The sequence below is a fragment of the Mixophyes fleayi genome, chromosome 5 (genome assembly GCF_038048845.1).
Source record: "Mixophyes fleayi isolate aMixFle1 chromosome 5, aMixFle1.hap1, whole genome shotgun sequence".
Classification (NCBI taxonomy): domain Eukaryota; kingdom Metazoa; phylum Chordata; class Amphibia; order Anura; family Limnodynastidae; genus Mixophyes; species Mixophyes fleayi.
The window spans coordinates 79238665-79261202 of NC_134406.1; the positions used below are offsets into that span (position 1 = coordinate 79238665).

General features: G+C 37.2%; 1 protein-coding gene across 1 annotated transcript in view; it reads right to left on the reverse strand.

Moving 5' to 3' along the window:
* Window positions 1-21164, reverse strand: part of CPNE4 (copine 4) — a 339071-nt gene extending 317907 nt beyond the window's left edge. The window contains exon 1 of the mRNA XM_075212441.1: window positions 20836-21164. The gene's annotated coding sequence lies outside the window, so the exon portion shown is untranslated. The remainder of the gene's footprint in view (window positions 1-20835) is intronic.
* Window positions 21165-22538: the final 1374 nt, after the last annotated feature.

The following is a 22538-nucleotide window of genomic DNA, read 5'->3' on the forward strand; positions in this document are numbered from 1 at the left end:
TAAGTTGTCTCAAAAAATAGGCAGAGAGAGACAACATAGAAAGGCAGTATGCAGTCAATAAATCACTAAACAGCAACACTGAAATCCAACAATTACCTATCTAACATTCTGTTTATACCACGTGTAAAACTGTGTATTTAATATTCTTTACAACATGATGACAATGAACCCCCAACTATTTAAACAAACTAATTATATTTTAAGTAACACTTTTCATTATATTCTATATGAATGCTGTGATGGGTGTTATTCCAGGTTCCCTACACTACAGTGCATAAGGCATGTGGGGAAAATATTATAAAGACCTTAGCCTCAGGCGTGATAGGGACTCAGGTGTGTCAGGGGCCACAGCTAGGCTAGATGTGGTGAAAATTTAAGTCAATTAAAGTTTATTTAAAATTTGTGCATGTTTATTTATTTTTTTTAGCTCTGGGATAATGGAAAAATATACTGATTACCATGACAGTTGTTTGAAAGCAAATACTACTTTGTATTTACAATAGAATTATAAACTAAAAGAAAATAAGCAACACTTATAAAATATAAAAAAATAAACTATAAATATATAATAAACTACTAAAGACACTAAAAAACACAAATGTGTTCTTCAAAGACTAGAAAACTTACATTTAAAAAGGACAAATGGATAACAGGTTTAAAAAAAAAATGGATGCCATTTCTATTTGAATCTCCTCTGATGAGTGTCTCTAAGTACAATGTAACATACTCCCGGATTGAAGCTGAGATCCCTTGCATTACATTGAGATCCCGCAATGCTGGGAACTGCCTGTAATTGCCAGCATCACAAGATCCCTATGCAAGACAAAGAAACATATCGAGCATCTAGGGCAACATAGAAGCACAATTCAAAGACAACTCCATTCTAGAAGTTCTTTTGATTGGTGGACTGAGGTATTTTCTTGTTTCAGGCAAGCTGTTTGAGGCTTTATAAATCTGTTGGATCTGTATACAGGCATGGGAACTATAATCTGGAACTATTATTTTGAGCACCATGGCTCAAATCTACTAAAGCACATTTAATTATTCCCCCCTATTTCGCCCCACATTGCTTTGAGCATTAACCTCCTTGATAATGTGTGAAGCAATGCTCTTCATAGTAATTATAGGAAGAAATATTTGGTGATATCTCAGATAAAACAATTGAAATGCAGCAATAATTGACTTTTAGTTTCTGTTAGGTATTTTGGAACTTTCTGGATAATGGATTTCCAGACAAGAGATCCCATAGCTGTATTTGTGTCACACTATTGCAGACTAGAATCATAATGTATGAGAATTGTCATTTCTTTGTCTCCTAATGTACAGAAATGTTTGTTGGACATGTACAGTATCTGGGATATTAACCTTAAAATAATGTTTTAACCTTAAAAGAAACGATGTAGTCCTTCTGTTAGCCATATTCAGAAAAAGTAGCTAAGCTCACGTTGCCTACAATGCTGAAGAAAATATTATTATTCACAAGAAACATGGAAAATTATTTATTTTGTTATCTGTTTTCAATGTAAAAAAAAGAATACACAATAATTATTTAAAAATGCATCACAGGATGTGGCATAACAGTGGTTATCTGGGGATCTGCATGTGTACGATAAGGTATTGGCATGTGCCATCATGCAGCACTTTGTAGAAGAGCAGACATACCACAGACTACAGGTACCTATACAAACATTTGTACAGGGTTTTATGATGCTGTATCTACTAGGCTGAATAAAGCTTTAAACTGGGAATTTACCTGAATGCTGTGCAGTTTACTGGACTGGTCACTGCATGACCGACTCATGCCCGAATTCAATATTATAGGCATAGCGAACACAGCACTGTACATCATTTTGATTTTATATGATCCCGACCTTCTCTCAAAAGCCATGCTATTTTGACCATGGTGGCATGTTAATGGCCGTGGCCACATCACGTTGGGGAGTGTCACATCCCCCAGTTTAGTGCTCTGTGCTTCTCATGCGCTAGGTGTCCCCCAGACTCCTTCACCTCCCCTAGTAAAAACACATGATACCCACATCATTGAAGGAGCAAACATCAGCAACACTACACCCAAATGTCCTGGAATCAGGAAAAAAGTCCTGATCCATGGGGAAGCGCTCTTAACTAGGGATTACCCCTTCTAAATTGGGAGGTAGAGTTTTGACAAATCTAAACAACAGTAATAGTACCACCTGAGTTAAAAACCTAATTGCAATGTGCAGTAAATAACACACATAACATTTTAGAACTATAAACATTTTTTGAGCTATTAAACTTTGCTCCCTCTCTCTCTTGTACTTTCTGATATAATACCATTACTATTATTTTTTTAAATCAGGTAAGACTTAATTGCATTTTTTATCTTTTCTTTACATTCTAAACACTACAACAAAAAAGAAAGCCCATAACAATAGGCTAAAGCCCCAACTATATCCCACACAGTGATACAGGTATTGTAAAATATACATGCACAATAGGATCGAAAAAAGAAAAAGCATTGACATTCAGATTTTCAAGCCAAGGTATGCGCATCTTCCACACTTTCAAGATACAGTAAAATAATAATACATTTTTGATAATACAGAATATACCATTACTATTATTTAAAGTAGCTGATGGATGAGATTTTCTGACGGCTGCAGATACTGAGACAGTAATTTGATATGATCAATTCAGATACAATGTACTGGAATCTGGCACTTTCCTACGGCTTGAGGATATTCACATAAAGTTTTTTAAGGAGCAAAGTGAGAATGATCCTACTAATAAATGGGCTAATCACATCCATTCATATTCAGGAATTCATGAAGACGTGTGAAAAGGTGAACTTAGAGGATGATGTCTGTTCAGAAAACTGTGTATTTCGGAATTGTGTATAGATGACAAGTCAGTTTTAGGAACAGACAAAAGGTAGACACTGCAAGTCAATGGAATGGAAGTGCAGTTTGTCAATTACAGATAATTTGGGCAAAATTGACCACTATTTAAGAAGAAATCTGTGTTTGAATATCCTCACATTTTTTTCTACTAAGATTAAAAAGGTTGCAGAATACCAGACAAAAAGAAAAAAATTAAGTTAATATTTCACATTCCCTGCTCCGACAAATAGGGTTAATAATCTTAGCTCTATATTGTTTTAAACGCTTTGCTCAACAGTTCAGCTTTGTAAGCTGAAAAACTGTCTCTCTCCCTAGGCAGCAGTAGAGCATGCCCACAATGCATACATAAATGAATGCATAGTGTAATTAATAAACCTGGAGGTACTGGCATGAATTATTAAAAGCATTAACAGTTTGAAATAGTACGCCTGTATCCCTCTTCCCACGCCTTCTGACCCAAGGTGTTAATTGCATCATAATTCAGGATGGAGAGTAGAGGAGGAGATGCCAGATGCTATGTTTTAGCATTGGCTACTTATAGTCTATAACGTAATCAAAAGATTAGAATTAGGTATCACATTTACCATCTGGTCAACTCAAAAAATATTTCATCCCAATCAAATGTGCAGAATACAAAACAGGTCATGTACCACACTCAAAGAATGTGAACCCACAGAGCTGTGCTACATGCACAAGTGTGCCTACTTGTCTGTCAAGTGCAATTTAAGGTACACAGCCCCCAGTTCTGGGGGCTGTTTAAGTCAAATACATTAGATCATCTCCAGGAAAGGATTTCCAATCATCCAGGAACGGATTTTCCATTACACACACTAGTCTCATGCTTAAAGGCGGCCCGTGATGAAGAACAACTATAATCCGACCTCAATTTCCTGCCTCATCTATTATACTCTGATATGTCTAATATGGGAACTGATGTGGTGCTGTTTGAGAGAGCTGCCTAATCACATTAAAGATCTGGGGCCTGATTCATTAAGGATCTTAACTTGAGAAACTTCTTATTTCAGTCTCCTGGACAAAACCATCTTACAATGCAAGGGGTGCAAATTAGTATTCTGTTTAGCACATAAGTTAAATACTTACCTGTTTTTTCATGTAGCACACAAATATCAACTTTAAATTTCAGTGTACAAATAAGCTATCAAGTATTTGTGTGCTACATGAAAAAACTGTCACTATTTAACTTATGTGCACAACAGAATACTATTTTGCCCCCCTTGCATTGTAACATGGTTTTGTCCAGGAGACTGAAATAAGAAGTTTCTCAAGTTAAGATCTTTAATGAATCAGGCCCCTGGTTCTCATGATTGCCAGATTCAAGGTTTAACTGAGCACATGCCGAGCAGTGCCACCAAGCCTTGTTGAAGGATGAGCTTATAGTGGGCGCTGCCTGATCCAATGAAATAAAACTTCTATGCCATTTTTTTTCTGAACTGATACTCTAACAATACCATACTTCCCATACTTTTTAATCTTCCAATTGCAGAATATTTACTTCCTACTAATGACTATCTCATTTGCTGTCCACACTCTGGAGCTCTCAGCCATTGTTCATCCCCTAAATTGTTGATTAGCAATACAAATACAACTTCCCTCCTCAGTAAAACTATGTCTCAGCTTGTCCCTTGCAGTTGTACTATCTTGTTTTTCTATTTTCCTATTGTACAATACCACTTCTCTTGCTTTGTATGAAATCTCAGTTTCAGTCTCTTATTCTGTTTGTTGGCCCAAACATACAGTGCCACTTCTTTTGTTCTATGCTGGATGTCAATGACAGGAGTTGGTACTAATCTGTGTGCTGAACATTTCAATATTTAGTGGATGCAAGTAATGAATATATAATAAAATAGCCATATGTTTTGGTATGGGACCAAAAATTGGTTATTATGTGCCCAATATATAAATCTAGCCCAGATTTCTAATGCTAGATAATAGTGATAAGAGAAAAGTTTAGCAAAATATTCAACTCATTCTGTATTTGGCCACAAATTTTGTGTGCGTTACCGTGCAGAATTTGACATCAATGTCAATTTCAATGGTCACTGAAATTTTGTTTGTTTCTACTTGTTAGGCTTTAATTTTTGGGTTTATTGTATCAAGGTTTGCACATTTTTTTTATTTTTTTTAGTCTGTTATATATGCCATGTTTGTGGATTGAACTTCTCTGCCCAATAAAGATTAGATCCATCTTATGCAGATTCCTGTGAGCACTTGATGCATACATATCTTATTATACCCTTGTGACATTGTTTTCTGGGATTGTGTGGAGTCCATCTCTATATAATAGGCAGCACACTGTGTAGAGTGCCTCTTTTTATCCATCATTTATTTGAGATTGGCCAAAGTCTTCACTTGGAATTTTTTAGACTACTTTGTGGTGTCTGGCCCCTCCACAGGGACTAGCCACCTTATTACATGCGCGTGTCCCGTCCCACCACACTGTCACTTACACTTCCATAATGCAGCTGGGGCCCGCCACTCACATACATGTGCTGGACTCCTCCAATCAGGGGTCAGCACACACACTCACATGAGGCTTTGTGTCAGAGGAGTGTGTGTGGAGCCCCAATTGGAGGAGTTCAACACATGTAATTACTAAGTGTCTGGGCAGTGTAATGCATCTACTGCCTCAACTGCACAGTGATTACGGAAAAAGAGGATACAGGAGGAAAGAGGGAGAATGAGGAAAAAGAGGAGGAGGGGGAGAGTAACTCCATCCCCCAGCTCTTGTTTCCTAGCACATTGTATTTCTAGGCCTTAGGGAGCGCCTTTCAGTCCTGTGGGCTGGTCCAATGTAGTGGAGGGAAGGATGAGGCAACTTGTGATTGAAGCAGAGAGAAAATACTTCTGGATTCAGGTACCTTGGGCAGGTAGGTAACTGTGTTATATGTAAACCACTCTCAGGTGTGTGTTGAGTTTGTCGATCCCACAGCTGAAGGGGTGGAGGAAACTTGTGTAAATTGCAGCCTGAGCATAGGCTGGATATGTGACTGTGCACCAGTCACTGCATTAAATGGCCATCACTAGGATGCTCTCTATATTCTATATTGATCTTTGGAATGCTTTCTGCAATGTATTGCAGTCAGTTGGATGATCTGTGTATTGTATAACCATCCTGAGCATGCTCTTTGTATTGTATGGTGGTAACTAAGATGTTCTGAGCATTGTAAGATGTTTACTAGAATGTTGGACATCGGTCTCTGTGACCAGCTTTCAGTACATTGTATCTGAAGAATTAATGTCAAAGTATTTGCAGCCAATAGCTAAGGTGGTATATCATAAAGTACAAGAGAGGGAGGGAGCAAAGTTGTATATCTCAACAAAAATATTGTAGCTCAAAAACGGAATGATGTTATTTACTTTACATTGCAATTAGGTTTTAAATTGGTACTATTACTGTTGTTAGATTTGTCAAAACCATACTTCCCTGACTTCAGTAAGGTGCTTTGCTGCTGATCATTACTTCTTCAATACTGTGAGTACCAGTGGCAAATGCACACAACATTGAATGAATGATAACAGCTCACTGTAAGGTTGTCATCTTGAAGCTGAACAAGTAACACAGTTTTTTTTTAAATTCTTTCTTTATATTCCTTTCCCTTCTTTATCTTCTTTTTACTTAGTATCATATTTTTCAAGGTACTGCAAGGTGCTTTTTTAATGATAACCAGGGGAATTCAGTTAAGAGGCGTCAAGTGCAGAGGCTGGTAGGCGAGATTACCTCCTAAAGCACCAGAGGTCTCGTGTTCTGCAATGTGAAGGAGGATTCACTAAACAAAGCATTGACTGGTTGTCACAAACCATGACAGTAGTTGTCCCTGTGCCTGTACAACATCATAAGGCTACTTATGTTCTTAAGATCATTAGCTTCCAGATTGGGACAGGCTAACAGAGGAAGTCCTAATGAGGAGTGATGTCATCCCAGGTGCTGGACAATCACCTGTTTATATAAGTATCTGGCAACAGCAAGCATGAGTTGCCAGATTATTGAGTCCCTTATCAGTGTCTAGTATTTCCAGTTTTTCTGTAATTATGTATCTTTGCAGAGGAACTGGTGCATTGGATCCAGGTTCTATTGTTACTCCATCATATATCTATTTCAGTGGCCTACATTTAAGTCTTGTTCAATAGATTGCATCAGTGACTATTATCCATTACTGGAATGTTTGTGCTACAGTTAATTGCATGACATCAGACTACTGAACTGTATTATTGTTCTTATTTCATGGGGCTGGATTACCAAATGCACTTCTGCATTCAATCTGCATTCTACACTAGACCACTAGTGAGCACATTCTTTTTCCTGGCGCTATAGAAAGTAGCAGTGACCACCAGCCATCGGGGTCTATTTCTCTAGCTGAGCACTATCCATGCAATCAGTTTGCACAACTGGATTATCCTTTAACTATGCCAGCATGGAAACCCTGGGGTACAGAAGAGTCAAGTGGAGGATAAGGCAGGCGAGTATAGCTCCATAGCTTACAATAGCCCGATGACAAAAACAGATGATTGGATAAGTTATGTAAATATGTAAATAGTTTTATTGTCATGCAGAAAGGATGAAGTAGTCAAATTGGTTACATGTGACACTTGAACTAATGGGTATATTTTTTTCAGAATTTTCTTATTGCAATTACAGCTCATGGCAATGATTTATGTTGGGAGTCCTCTTTAAATGATGTTCACATGATGAAGCAGTTTGTAATGCAGGTCCTGGAAGTCAAGTGCAGACTCAGGGTACTATCAGCAGGTTTGGTGTTGCAAATGGTGGTCCTACACCTATGTTATATATTTATTTGTGTTAACAAGGACATTAGGTACTTTACATCTTGGATGTATAACATACTTGCCAACTTTGGAGATCACCCCCTGGGAGATCCTCAAAGTTGGTCCTGTCTTGGGGGCGTGGTCATGCTAATTGTGTCATTAGGCCCCACCCCTTGCTATACAATACCAATTTCGGCCTATTATAGCAAGGAGGGGCAGGGGAATGTGAATAGCCCCGTCCCTGCCCACTTCACCAAAAAAGCTGGCAGGATTTGGGAGGTTGCCTTTGCTCTCCCAGGAGTCCGGGAGAGCTCCCAAAAATTCGGGAGTCTCACAGACATTCCCGTAGAGTAGGCAACTGTGATGTATAACTATGATTGTTAATTGTTAAAAAAAAAGCAATGATGTATTTAAGAATTGTAGGGGGCAGAAGGTCACTCCTTTTTAACATCTTAATGCATTTCTTTGTTTTATGTATGCATCTAATGAAAACAATGCCAATTTAAAAGTATTGGTAGGATGAACATATTTGTCATACTTCTTTATCTTATAAAATGATGCCAGGGGAATTTTGGTGCCATGGCACACTTTGATGATGGAAGTGAAAACCTAATTGCTTCTTACACACTATCCTATTACATTTATTAATACTAACCATATGAGCCTAGATTGGCTTTCATCCTTATTTTCTTAAGTTTGCTATCATAATAAAAATTTAAACCACAAAGTGTCAGAACTCAGCAAACATGAAGAAAATGTGCCAAGTTGTCAGGCAGTTGGTTCCACAAACTGTAGTAATGCTCTTAGCCTTGTACAGTAGTTCACCAGTCACATCAAAGCATCTGCTGGATAATTGTTGTGGAAGAGAGAGCATTCAAGCAAGATAGTCACCAGAAGCTAACTGCTGGTGTGAGCACTCATCAAACAGCGAAAAATAAAACAAACTAGACCCAGCTGCCTCTGTTGTAACAAGTTTGTAAAAATCATCTCAGTGTTTGTGTGCAATCAAACGGTAATTGTGAATTGTGTCGAACACGCCAAGATTTCTGTGTGCGCTTAATGTGCTGGCATTAGCTTTGTTTATGTTGAGTTAACTGTAGGATGTGTCTGTTATATTTCTCTAAAACTAAATTCCCTCAATCACTGTAAAATGTTTGGACAGAAACAATCTTTTTTGTCAGCAGGAAAACTTTGTTGCTTTATTTAGCCAAGGGAACATGCGATTATTCTGTTAATGCTGCATGACTGTCTGGAGTTACATAAAGTTCCCCTACCAAGTTACGGACGTCTTCCGAATTGCCGCTTGCTGGATATGGAAACATGAAAATAGAATGGCTTTGGGATCACAATAGAACTTTTGGATAACCTCAGCACTTGGGACATGTCAGGACTACATTCAGAAATATACCTAGTAATGATTTTTCAGTGTTTACTGATTGATAATTCTCAACAGGATATACAGTACATCATATCTGTTTCTTTAACCTCAAGAAACATTGTACTGAAAATATAAGCTTTTCCGAAATATTTATCTGTTATCAATAAAGTCTAAATTCTGTAGTGTTAACAATGTTTGATTAAAGGAAACTCCATTGCAAATTGAAAATTCAATTTTTGGTTGGAGTACAATAAGTTATTCTATTATTATCTCACTCAATACTATTGCGAAAGTGCCTTTTCCAAAATAGAAGCATTAGTTTGTTTGAAACAAACTGTGCCCAGGAGTAAGTCTGGGTACACACCATACAAAATTTCTCCTGATTCGATATCCTTAACGATTTTACCAACGATTAAAAAATAAAAAAAGTTCAGATCAGCATCCCAATTCATATGTACACACTAAGCACATATTACAAGATTTACCTTCTCTGCCCTTCATCTGTCATAAAGATCGTGACTCTGTACACTCCATAGAGATCTATTAACATTGCCAGTCATGAGTGCATACACACTGCAGAATTGAAACGACATTGTTACATTGGTAAACGAGATTTTTAGTCCGGTTTAAAAATCAAATGAAATAATACGATGTGCTTTGGAACGATAACCGTTTATCGTTGCAGCGTACACACTAATGCGATATTGGGCCATATGGTCGTTTATTGTTTGATTGGCCCGATAATTGGCTGAAAGCACTGCAGTGTGTGCCCAGCCTAAGAAGTGCATTGATGGATCATGAAGCAGATTGTGTGACTCCATGAATTCGGGAGGAAACCCAGATCCTGGCAAAGTAGCATTCAGTATTTTAGTGAACCTAATTCTATTTAAGCAAAATCTTAATTTTTGCTTAGGGCGGAGTTATAATTTTACAATTTATTGTTGTCATTACCTAATTTAAAGTTTATTTTATGACATATAACTATTTTAAAACAAGTTGTTGTTTCAGTATAATGCTCCTTAACCATTTGTTGTGCTCCATGTTATACAGGTATAAATCATTAAATACTAGCATAGCCTTTGTTTTGAGTAAAGAATATAAAATTCACAAGGATAAAATAAGTAACTAAAAGGTTTTTCCCCCACCAGCCTGTTCTATTAATGTCATATTCCACCTAGCAACCTAATGGGAAAGAAAGTGTTAAACAGTGAAAATCCCCCAAATTATACACAGAAAACTGTTACAAATGCATTTTATAAACTGTTGCTGCACAGGAAATATTGTCTGTATTTTGAGTATGATATGCGCTAAACCTAGATCCAGCCAAAAACGAGCTTTCCTTCCTTTAATGTACTCCCTATAAGAACATATGGTATAACTTATAGGGTGGTGTAGCAGCGCCCTCTAGTGGTGCACTTCCTGCTTAGTAGTACTAATCAACCAGCTTTGTTACAATACAGGTCATGTCGTGTTGTATTCACACAGAAGTGCAGCTTAATTATATTATTTTATAGTTTTCCTAATATACGGTAGATAATAATAAACTATAAGCAACTATGACTTTGAATTTCTTATGGCAATCCACACATTTTCTCTGCAATTGAAATTACAAAAGGTGCATGTTTTTATTTATTTGTGCTTATTGCCCCTTTAGAAATATTTGGAGGTATACTTGGCAAATGAAAGGGACTGTATGAAATAAAAAATGAACTGCATAAAATAAAAAAAATAAATAAAAAATATTCAAATGAGTTTTGATATAAAATATTTATTGTCTGCAGCACAAAATAGAAGGTCTCTACTACATAAACATTATATTGGTGACTCGGTAAAGTAGGTTGTGGTGCACAGAATAAAGGAAAGGTCTACTCTTCCATATGCTGGATATAGCTTTATATAAGAAGGGGTATATGGTAGGGTAAAGAACCTAAGGCATACAGATAAAGCACTATAGAACATTCTTATAATCTAGTCAGAATGCTGCATGCAAGATCCAACACTACAATAGGTACATGGGTGCTCCAGCTCCCCCCACAGTTCAACTATACACTTGGCAAGTTAAATTGTCCCTGATTTGTGTGTATATGGGCCTGTCAATAATCAATGCCTTTGTTCTAGAGATACTAGAAAGTGCAACATAGGTGTGGATCCGCCTTCAGTGCATGTATTTACTTTTTTTATGGATGGAGATCCTGGAAATATATAATAATGTAAAAAGATGAAAATATAGATTGACTATTCATCTTGAATATGCAGTACAGTTCTGGGCACCACTCTATAAAAAACATATTTTGGAACTAGAAAGGGTTCAGAGAAGGGCGACAAAAAAGGGTATGGAGTCATTAAGTTATGAGGAAAGGTTAGCCAGTTTAGGCATGTTTACTTTAGAAAAGAGGCGTCTAAGGGGAGATATGATTACTATGTACAAATACATTAAGGGTCAATACAGAGAACTTTCATGGGAACTTTTTACCCCAAGGACTATACACAGGACACGCGGTCACCCCCTAAGGTTAGAGGAGAGGAAATTTCACAACCAGCAAAGGAAGGGGTTCTTTACAGTAAGGGCAGTCAAGATATGGAATTCATTGCCAGGGAAGGTTGTGATGGCATATTCAATAGATATGTTTGAGAAAGGGTTAGACAAATTTTTAGCAGAAAAGTGTATCCAGGGATACGACCGTTAATTAAAATGAAGGATAGTAGTGGATATAGGGTAAAAATAGGACTGCAATATTGAGTCTGGGGGGATTTTCACAATTTAAACAGATTGGCGGTGGCTTACTCTGGATCAATTTCAAATATAAGTGCAGGATCGCAGGAGATCCAAAATATGTTGAACTTGATGGACTGGTGTCTTTTTTCAACCTCATCAACTATGTTGCTATGTTACTATAAATTCCTGCAGGATTGTGTCCCCGATTTCCTGGACAATCACAGTTTTTATCAGTTTATGGGGTAAATGTATCAAGCCGCGGAGTGGAGATGTTGCCCATAGCAACCAATCAGATTCTAGTTATCCTTCATTTAGTATATTCTACAAAATGACAGCTAGAATCTGATTGGACACTATAGGCAACATATCCACTTTTTCAAACCCACAGCTTGATAAATTTACCCCTAGATGTTTTTTTTTAAGTTCTTGTATTCCTACAGTTTGGACTCCTTAGGCTCCATGGCAGATGTAGGACATACATTAGAAAAACTAAAGCCAGCATCTTCACAGGTGAGAAGCTGACAGCTGCTGCCCCTTGATGTCAGTGGCCAGTGCTCGGCATGGGTAGAGGCATTGCATGGGCTGAGGGGCAGGAGCTTGTACTCCCTGGCACCAGCTGTCCTATTGGGCACTCTGCCAGTGTCAACCTATTTTCCTGGCATGCTGTCCTGATGTCCCCATCAATGCGGGTAATAGAGTCCCTGCATCTGATCATGTGATATTGCAACTCTCAGTCTCTAATAGGCTGAGGTCACAGTGCTGCAGCATCGTGATGGTGGCCTATCAGTGTTTGGGAGCTGCATCATCATCATCATGTTCTTCGATGCTGGGACAGACGCCAGCTTCTCTACTTGCCGCGTCTACTGTGTAAAGTAAGAGAACATACCAGTCATGGTGGGAGCGATAAATAACTGGGGAAGAGTGAAGAACAACCAAGGGGATAGGGGTTGAACATCCAGGGGAGGCAATGATGAATAACCATGGGGAGAGAGGTTGAACAACCAGGGGAGGCAATGATGAATAACCATGGAGAGAGGGGGATGAACAACCAGGGGAGGCAATGATGAATAACTATGAGGAGAGGGGTTGAACAACCAGGGGAGGCAATGATGAATAACTATGAGGAGAGGGGTTGAACAACCAGGGGAGGCAATGATGAATAACCATGAGGAGAGGGGTTGAACAACCAGGAGAGGCAATGATGAATAACTATGAGGAGAGGGGTTGAACAACCAGGGGAGGAAGTGATGAATAACCATGAGGAGAGGGGTTGAACAACCAGGGTAGGCAATGATGAATAACTATGAGGAGAGGGGTTGAACAACCATGGGAGACAATGATGAATAACTATGAGGAGAGGGGTTGAACAACCAGGGGAGGAAGTGATGAATAACCATGAGGAGAGGGGTTGTACAACCAGGGGAGGCAATGATGAATAACCATGAGGAGAGGGGTTGTACAACCAGGGGAGGAAGTGATGAATAACCATGAGGAGAGGGGTTGAACAACCAGGGGAGGCAATGATGAATAACTATGAGGAGAGGGGTTGAACAACCAGGGGAGGAAGTGATGAATAACCATGAGGAGAGGGGTTGAACAACCAGGGGAGGCAATGATGAATAACTATGAGGAGAGGGGTTGAACAACCATGGGAGACAATGATGAATAACCATGAGGAGAGGGGTTGTACAACCAGGGGAGGAAGTGATGAATAACCATGAGGAGAGGGGTTGTACAACCAGGGGAGGCAATGATGAATAACCATGGGAAAAGGGGATGAATTACCAGGAGTGGAAGGATGAACAAACAGGGTTGGGGAAGTTATGACTAAACTTCGATGCAAACAGGAATATAAGAAATACTGTGTATGGAGGGCACTCCCACCACACAAAATGTGGACCTAGAGACTAATGTACTTTGAGACACTCGCAAAGTTCTCTATGTCGCCAACTAGGACAAAAAGATACATAAAATACTAAATATAAATAAAATCTAACGTTTATTTTGTACCCATAAAATGTTCTAATGTTTAAAAAATGAAATACTCTAGTGTTCATTACTATAGCAATGTTTGCTGTTCCTATCTATGTTATGATATGCTCGGGCCATTCATTTACGTGACAGTACAGGATGAAGTACCTTTTCATAAACTGCACGAATCAAGTAACTATTTACATAATCCATCATCAAGAAGTGGTATACAATGTGGTTACATATAAATATATATGTATGTTTCAATGTAATTATTTCTGGAAAAACATAAATAAAATAGTTGTGTGATTTTTTTCTATTTTTGCCTCTGAATATAGTAGAACTGTATGTTACATTGCACTTCCAGTTGTTATTTGCATGTGACCTAAAAAAAAACTAACAATACTGGGGAATTCCCTCTGGAGCAGCCACGTGCCCTTGCCCTCTATAACAATATACAGCTTGAAAATATCACCAATTATTCATATTTCCTTGGAACACTGCTTTATTTTTTTACCCAGCAGTAGATTTTAGAGCATCACTCATTAATACATTGTAGTAAGCTTGTTCATTGTCTGTGTGCTCAGTTTATCCAGCCACTATGTTCAAAGTAAAGAGTTAAAATGGATTTTTGATTCTTAGGAGTTGGAAATACCTCTTATTGTATTAGCAGCAGCCCAGTGTCTCTGAACTGAAAAAAAAAACTGCATTATTGGCTGAACCAAGAGAATATACCTTTGTCCTTGTGTCAGCCTTTTCAAAATGACTGTAGTCAGTAAGGTACATAAAGTACATTAATAAAAACAATAAGATTTCCGAAGTTGCACATTTTTGGCTCTAATGACCCTGGCTTATTAGCGGGAAGTAAGTGTCTGGTGTATTTTGTGTGTGGGTGGCTGATCAATGTAGTCTATGTCTATGATACAAAGGCAGACATATAGATTATATTAAATGTGGAGCAATATATCCTTTAGTGTACATTGTGAAGATATTAGTGGTCCCCAAGGCCGCAGCGCTAATTAGCACTTCAAAGAATTTAAATATACATTATGTTATTCATCTGTTATTGTGCAATGTGCGTATAAAACACTGCTTGAAACCTTCATTGTCTATATTATATGTATATTTTAATGCTTCTTGTCCACATGTGACTATATTAATAACACAAAGTATATGTTCAGGAAAATCTGGGATAACACTGGTTCACAAATTTTGCATTGATTAGTACTGTCACACAGCCCGTAGAAAGTGATCACATTAACACATAGAACATACTGTACAAAAAAATTACAAATAATTACAAACTGAAAAGGATGTAATGTGTTGACTGATGAAATCAAACATAATCAAGTCTAAGGGGTATATTTACTAAACTGCGGGTTTGAAAACGTGATGTTGCCTATAGCAACCAATCAGATTCTAGCTATCAGTTATTTAGTACAATCTACATAATGATAATTAGAATATAATTGGTTGCTATAGGCAACATCTGCACTTTTTCAAACCCACAGTTTAGTAAATATACCCCTAAATGTCAGATACAACACATTTTTTTTTTGTTAGAAAACATATCTGGGAAACATTTTGTGACATTTTAAATATTTAAATATGGAGATTCCTATAATACATTGAACTTTGAAACAACACCTGAACATGCATACAGGTTGTTTATTTGTTAGAGCAAACAATACATTTGCTCATGCTGCCAGGTTCTTTAAGGGAGCATTTGCAGATAGTTTGAAGGCTCAGCTATGGGTTACTACCCACTTGCAAACATACATATTAACATGATCTCCAATCACTGGAGGTTATTTGCTAAGAAAGTGCAAGTGTGAAAGAATTAACCTAGGTACCTGTTTTACCAGTGTCAGTCTAAAAAAATGATGGGGTCTACTTATTAAGCTTACAGCGGTGACAATCACTATTCGATGCTGCAAATCGCAGTAATGCATAATGAACACCACTGTGATTTACCATGCCGTAGCTACTCTGGGAGCCCCAGCAAATGCCCTCCTCCTTCATGACCTGTTTTTTCCTATTTACTGGCAGCCCACTACTGCCAGTGACTGGAGGAACTGCTATGCGCATGCCAGAGCGGCTTCAGCTGGATCCCACTGAAAATGACAGGTAACGTCATCCTGAGATGGCATTACCTTGCAGCGAAAAGCAGAGCTTCTCGTAGCTTATGAAACGGGAGAATTTCACAGTTCCCATATTCATATACGGGGTCTGCGTTAAGAAACGTTAAATTGGTTACAAAGACAAATATAAAAGGAGTGGGCGCAGAATAGGGGTGGGTATTGCAATAACATCGGGTAACATGTTACCCGATGTTATTTCAATACCCACCCCTATTCTGCGCCCACTCCTTTTATATTTGTCTTTGTATTTCTTATTGTGAAGTTCAGGTTTTCCTTCACAGGAGACAGTGGCAGCAATCCCTTTCCCCTCCCCCCCTTTGGTGAGCGCAGATCGATCTATATTGTTTGTTAAATTGGTTACGGCGGGGAAATCTAAGATTTCTTCTTGACCATTCAGAAATTATGCAATGGTCATTTTACTGAGAAACCTTCTGTTTAGTCTACTTTTATGTCTGATTTCCATTAATTAATAACCCCCTATATTTCTAAATCACTAACAAATTTCTTCATTTTCTTCTTAAACAAAAGAATCTGCAGTATTTGATATTAAATTACGCATCAAAACTATAATTTGGGTAAATTGTATATAAACAACCACAGGATGTAAATGAGAAATGGTAATTTGCTCTTAGGCATACTTAAAACATGAATAAAATCAAAGTGTTCTTTTCAGTACTAGTCTTTATAAATACATGTTAATGAATGAGAATGAGCTTAGATCTGCAGGGCAAGGGAGCGTACTTCCCATTACATACTGAGAAGTTGTAGTACAAAATAGCTGATTTGATGAAAAAGTTAATCTTCTATGTGTTCTAATATTATGGCTTTACTACAGTAATGTAAAGTATAAGGCTTAAAGGATGTACACACCGATATTGATGTCCTGGTAATATAACTAGTTAAAACCTACACAATTTTGTCCCCCAACAGAGCACGGTTTATGTAGATATGTGCATCAATGACTCATTTACTGCAAGATAAAAGACAAATGTAACACAAAAGCAATGGTAACAAAACAGTAACAATATATATATAGACAATCAAAACACTGCATCTCACTGTTTTTAAATAAAATATCCCAAATAAGTGAAAACATAAGGCATGATGTGCATAGATAACATCAAGAAATTACTTGAACCAGAAACGTAAACGGTGCCACTCTGACCATGTGGCATAGGGAGTCCTATAGCTTGCATTTTAACAGTGGTTGCATATAATTCTTGATATGAAACACATGACCATTGTGTCTACCTGCTAGTTTTAGCTGCGATCTATAAAAACGGCTAGATGTTGAAAGAGGGCATTTTTGGATCCCCCACAAGGACTTATGGTGGGGTGTGTTGAGGTATTTGCACCACAGGCTAAAGAGGATGTAGCCTTCTGATTAGCACCTTACTAAGACTAAGGGGTATATTTACTAAACTGCGGGTTTGAAAAAGTGTAGATGTTGCCTATAGCAACCAATCAGATTCTAGCTTTCATTTACTTAGTGCATTCTACAAAATGACAGTTAGAATCTGATTGGTTGCTCTAGGGAACATCTCCACTTTTTCAAACCCGCACTTTAGTAAATACACCCCTAAGATTGTAGTTGTATAGATCTAGAAATAGCTGGGTGGATTGAGGAATGGTCAACATGAGTGTGGGTGTGTTCAAGTGTTTCCGGATTTTGTTTAATTGGGAACGTTGGAAGGTATTATGCTGAGAGGGGTTCAGAGCAGGTCCCATGTGCTTACTCAGATGACATTATACTCAGGGCCATCCTACATTCACTCACTTATGACTTAAAACTAGCATGCAATACATTTTAGATGGCAGGTTTATCTATTATATATGAATGCTTATATGCAAAGTCTTTGGAAAGCAATGTATTAGGACCAGAAGGGAATCACTTAATGCTAGCTTTTTTGACCTTTTTCAACTTTTTAGAATGAGTCACATTTTCTAGTCTTCTTGCCATAAATGTTTAAATGTGTGGTTTTTACATTACTAGTAGACATTAAACAATTAAAGTCCAACTCTATGTGCAATTTCTATATTAAATAACGTTCATAAGATAACAACATCATGAGCAAATGGACTGACACTCATTTACATTTCACAATGCATTTCCCATTCGCAATGCTCAATGAAAGGCGAAGTATGTTTTGTAGTTCAATTAATTTGCCTCCATGATTAATTTGTTTGCCAACTTAGCACACAACTCAAGGAATCAATACCTGGACTCAAATACTAGTGATTTGTTGATATTCATTCTTGCCTATAAACTGAATTTACAGCTCTTTGTGCATAATGAGCAAGGTGACAGGGCACAAGACTTACAATGTAAACCTAAAAACCATTTAATGTATAAATGAGTTATGATGGCCCGTTAAAGGGTAACCATCTGTTTATGTTTTTCTCTCTTGGGGTAATATAGCAATGACATACAAATACACAAGATAAATAACGTGTAATCATAAGTAATCCATATTAATGAATACAAATAAATTAATAACTTGAAAATGGAAAACAGTCCCTGTTGACAATGATGCAGGCACATTGACAGCTTATGCAAATGTATCCAAATTGTAAAACAGTGTCATATGAATCCACAGTCATTATGGGAAAGTGTAAAATGATTTTTTCACCAATATACACCTATGGAGAATTAAGAAAAGGATAAAGGTTCATCATATTGGCTAGATCACTTGCATACAGTATGTATGTGAGTATGGCACACATGTGGGGACTTGGCGCTCTACATTCGTTGTAATAGCGTTGCAACACTCTGCTTGTCTCAAATAAATTTGCTTCATCAACATCCACTTTCTTCAAGGTGAAAATAATAAGACTTTAACCACAACACCTACCATTGTATAACTATTCTAGACTTTTTGTGTGTGTTTGCAAAAACACATTCAGTAGAAACGCACACGCATTTATAAAGCTGCCTATCAGCAAAGAATGCAATGTATATCTCATGCCACTGAGCACTAATTGCTAGTGACATATACAAAGCTATGGACAGCAGAAAAGCTCTGCTTCCCAAGCAGTGTGTGTGATACCGCTGAGAGCTGAGAGCTGAGAGCAGCAACAATCTCTGATTCACCTGTATCACGCTCAGTTCTCTCTCACACATCCTAACACTGTGATTCACTCTAGACATGTGCATTGTCTATTTGTAGCGCTTTATCACACTACACTTTTATCAGATTCTTTTCTACACAAAGGGGATGTGTGGTGTTTGATATTACACTATGCTGTGAAAAGATCTGAATTACAAAACATGTACAACTATAATATCCACTGTACAATAATCACATGCATACAGTCTATTATTATGTGAATAATGTAACTACTGTATTTTCCTGAATATAAACTATTGGAAAAAGTAATTTTATAGTTAAAAAAAATGGTTGGTTTTAACATTCACACATCATATTTTTTTAATTGAATCTTGTTAAAAAAAATTATTGCTTTATTTTGTGGGTTATTGTTTATGTGTTATTTGGATGTTTGGACAGCTACATATTTTGTGATTACAAAAAAACAAAAACAGACTCCTAGATTAAAAAGATAAACATAAAAGCCTTAAACTGAGTAAGTGAAACAGTAAATAATCTGTGTTCAAAAAAGCTGTAGACTGATAAACAGACTACAATTCAAACTTCTGTAAACTTACTGTGCAATACAGTTTAGAGATTATATTAGACTTAAAGCTGTAAAGATGTATACATTTGATGTGTAAAATTGTTTTCCAGATATAAAATGAATTGTATTCATATTATAAGCAAGTAGCACCCACTAATATGAAGAACATAGTTATTTGAATAGGAGATAAAACTGCAGTCTTCTCATTTCATCTCTAAAGTTTTACAACTTTTGACCACACTTTATGAGACTCCCTGGGACAAGTGTAATTGGCACATTTTTTCCAATGAAAGTACCCAGTATAATAACATAATGAATGATTTACACGTCAACATATTACTGCCAAAGATGCTGATTGCTTGTGCAGTGTGTGACTGACATAATGCACTTAGCGTTTCATGTACATTATATATTAATCTGTTTTAGCTGCTAAGTGATAATGGTAACACCACTGTGAGCAAATGAAGGCAATTCTCGTGTACATGACTTGGTTTGGAGAGGCTTTTTTTAAAAAAATTTTTTTAGCTAGGAATGAGCTACAGAAGATCAGTACAAATGAAAGCAGGTAGAGGCTCAAAGTCACCAAACTACACATGTGTGTAAAACAAATACTGTACACTGTGTTTTCTGAGAGCACACTGAGCTTACATCATATGGGAATCCCAGTGCTGAAAATGTCTAAGACAGGTTCTTTTGGAAAGCATGTATAGTAAGGAGAGTCTCACTAAAGCGCCCTTTTAGTGATCCAAATTAGTTCAAATTTACCTAATCCAAAGCAAAACTCACGTTTGATTACTTAAATTGCACCTTACTGACAATTGTAAAAAGTTTACAGATATTTTAAGAGTGCAGAACAAATGGGAATTATTTTTAGACAGGTCACTTATTCATGTATACCACATTAAAGCTATGTCTCTCTTTACCACTGCTACAGAATGGGGGGTGTAATCATTAAAAAGAATGCCCAGCTCAGCTACACACTGTATAAGTGTAAAAGAGTAATACCAGTTACAGGGTTTTCTTTATCTATTAATTTTAGCATACAATAATCTATGTTTACAGTATGCAATTTAGTAAGCAACATCTAAAGAACTGCTAGCAAACTGTGACCTGCTGAGATATAAAAAGGTTACATCAAGGATCACATTTCATAGCTTTATATAGGTTACAATCAGTTGTCTTCCCTGCCGTTTCAGCATAAGGGGTAAAGTAAACATGACTATTGCATTAAGAGAGTTTTAATGATAAAAAATAAATATTTGTGTAATTTGCCTATGATTAAAAATATTTAAAATATTATAAGAACAATAGTATGATGTTTTCATACCCTACCTTATTGCAGAAATTCGCTGAAGGTTAGGCTACTCCAGATGCTTTGTAAAGTTCCTTTGCTATACGTCTCTTCCAGTCCCTTTGGCTGTAGTTACATAAGGAAGATGATCTTGTAAGCAGATGAGTTTTAGGATACCTCTGGAAATCCCATCTTCATTCAGAGTCTGAGGAAGGTGCGGGTTGCCTGGGGGTAATATGTTGTTCCAAGATCTTATCACTGCTGACGGATAACTATAGACACTCAAGGGGGAGAAGGAGATGTGGAGTATTGAAAGTGGGATGGAAGGAGTGAGAGGTTTGTGACTGGAAGACGGCACACACACAATGAGAATAATCCACCTTCACTAGCTCATCACAGTCTCAGGCTACATCCAGCTGCTCCCCAAAGCACTGAGCCCAAGCGCCCTCTAGTGGCTATTTTTAATATTCACGACCTGACAGTACAGCCATTCTTAATCAATTCCCATGCTTGCTTTTTAAACGTTAACACATGCAAAGACACATTGGTGTGACTTCTGTCTCCCAAATCATCACAGCGGCTGCTAAAGAAAAAAACACACACGCACATTAATAAGATAATGGTGTCATATTACTCTATCACTCTATCTAGCAAATACCACTGCTTCAAAACATTATTGAACTATAACTGTATCTAAAATGTAATATTTTAAATGGTTACTTATATTAAAATAAAGTTATTGCAACATGTATTATTGTTATTTTATTTTTAAAAAGACATGTACCAACCAGGCACATACTTGTTTGTAACTTTGTTTCCTAAGGGACAAGTATATATGTAATATATAATCAACTTTTCTGTTTGTGTCCCAAGGGTTCACCATCATGTATTGCCAATTAAATAAAAAAGTAAACGTGTTAACAATACAGAGTTCTTGCCTTGAGTGAACATAATATAATATCAACACAGTATTACTTAGACAATGTGTTTTTGGATATTTTATGATACACTTCAGAAAAAATTATTTGTAGGCTTCCAAAATTTAAGGTATGGCATAGCTTATACAACCCAACAAAATAATTGCTTTTAGTATGTCATTTTTTATCTTTTATATGGTAATATCAAAAGTGGTCTAGCCATTGCCTGGTGTGAGATGACAAGCCCTTTGCATCTGAATGATTGTCTTTCTTATGCTTTGTGTTTGTACATATGTGCGTTCTGAAGTGTATTTATGTGTTCAAGAGTGTCTGCATATGTAAATGTGTATCAAATATGTCTGATTGTATGTTTTTTAAAAATGGAAATATGTATTACTGCATGTCGGTGTTTATATCTCATTACATGTCCATTTGTGTTTATTAGTTTGTGTTTATGCAGTGTTACAAAGACAGAATTATTCTCTATTTATCTTAGTTTGCAAATGCTCTGTTTGTGTATGCAGTCTGTCTTTTCAGATGCCATTCAGCATGATCTCAGATGCATGGCGCATGTAAAGCGATACATTGCTATACTGGGTCTTGTACAGGTCAAGGACCCATCTTGCCCTGCTCCAAGGGTATAGTTTACATTAAAATACATAATAAAAGAGCATAATTTAAATTCATGAGTGGCTAAGTGGTTAGCACTTCTGCCTTACAGCAGTGGGGTCATGAGTTCAATTACCGACCATGACCTTATCTGTGAGGAGTTTGTATGTTCTCCCCGTGTTTGTGTGGGTTTCCTCCAGGTGCTCCGGTTTCCTCCC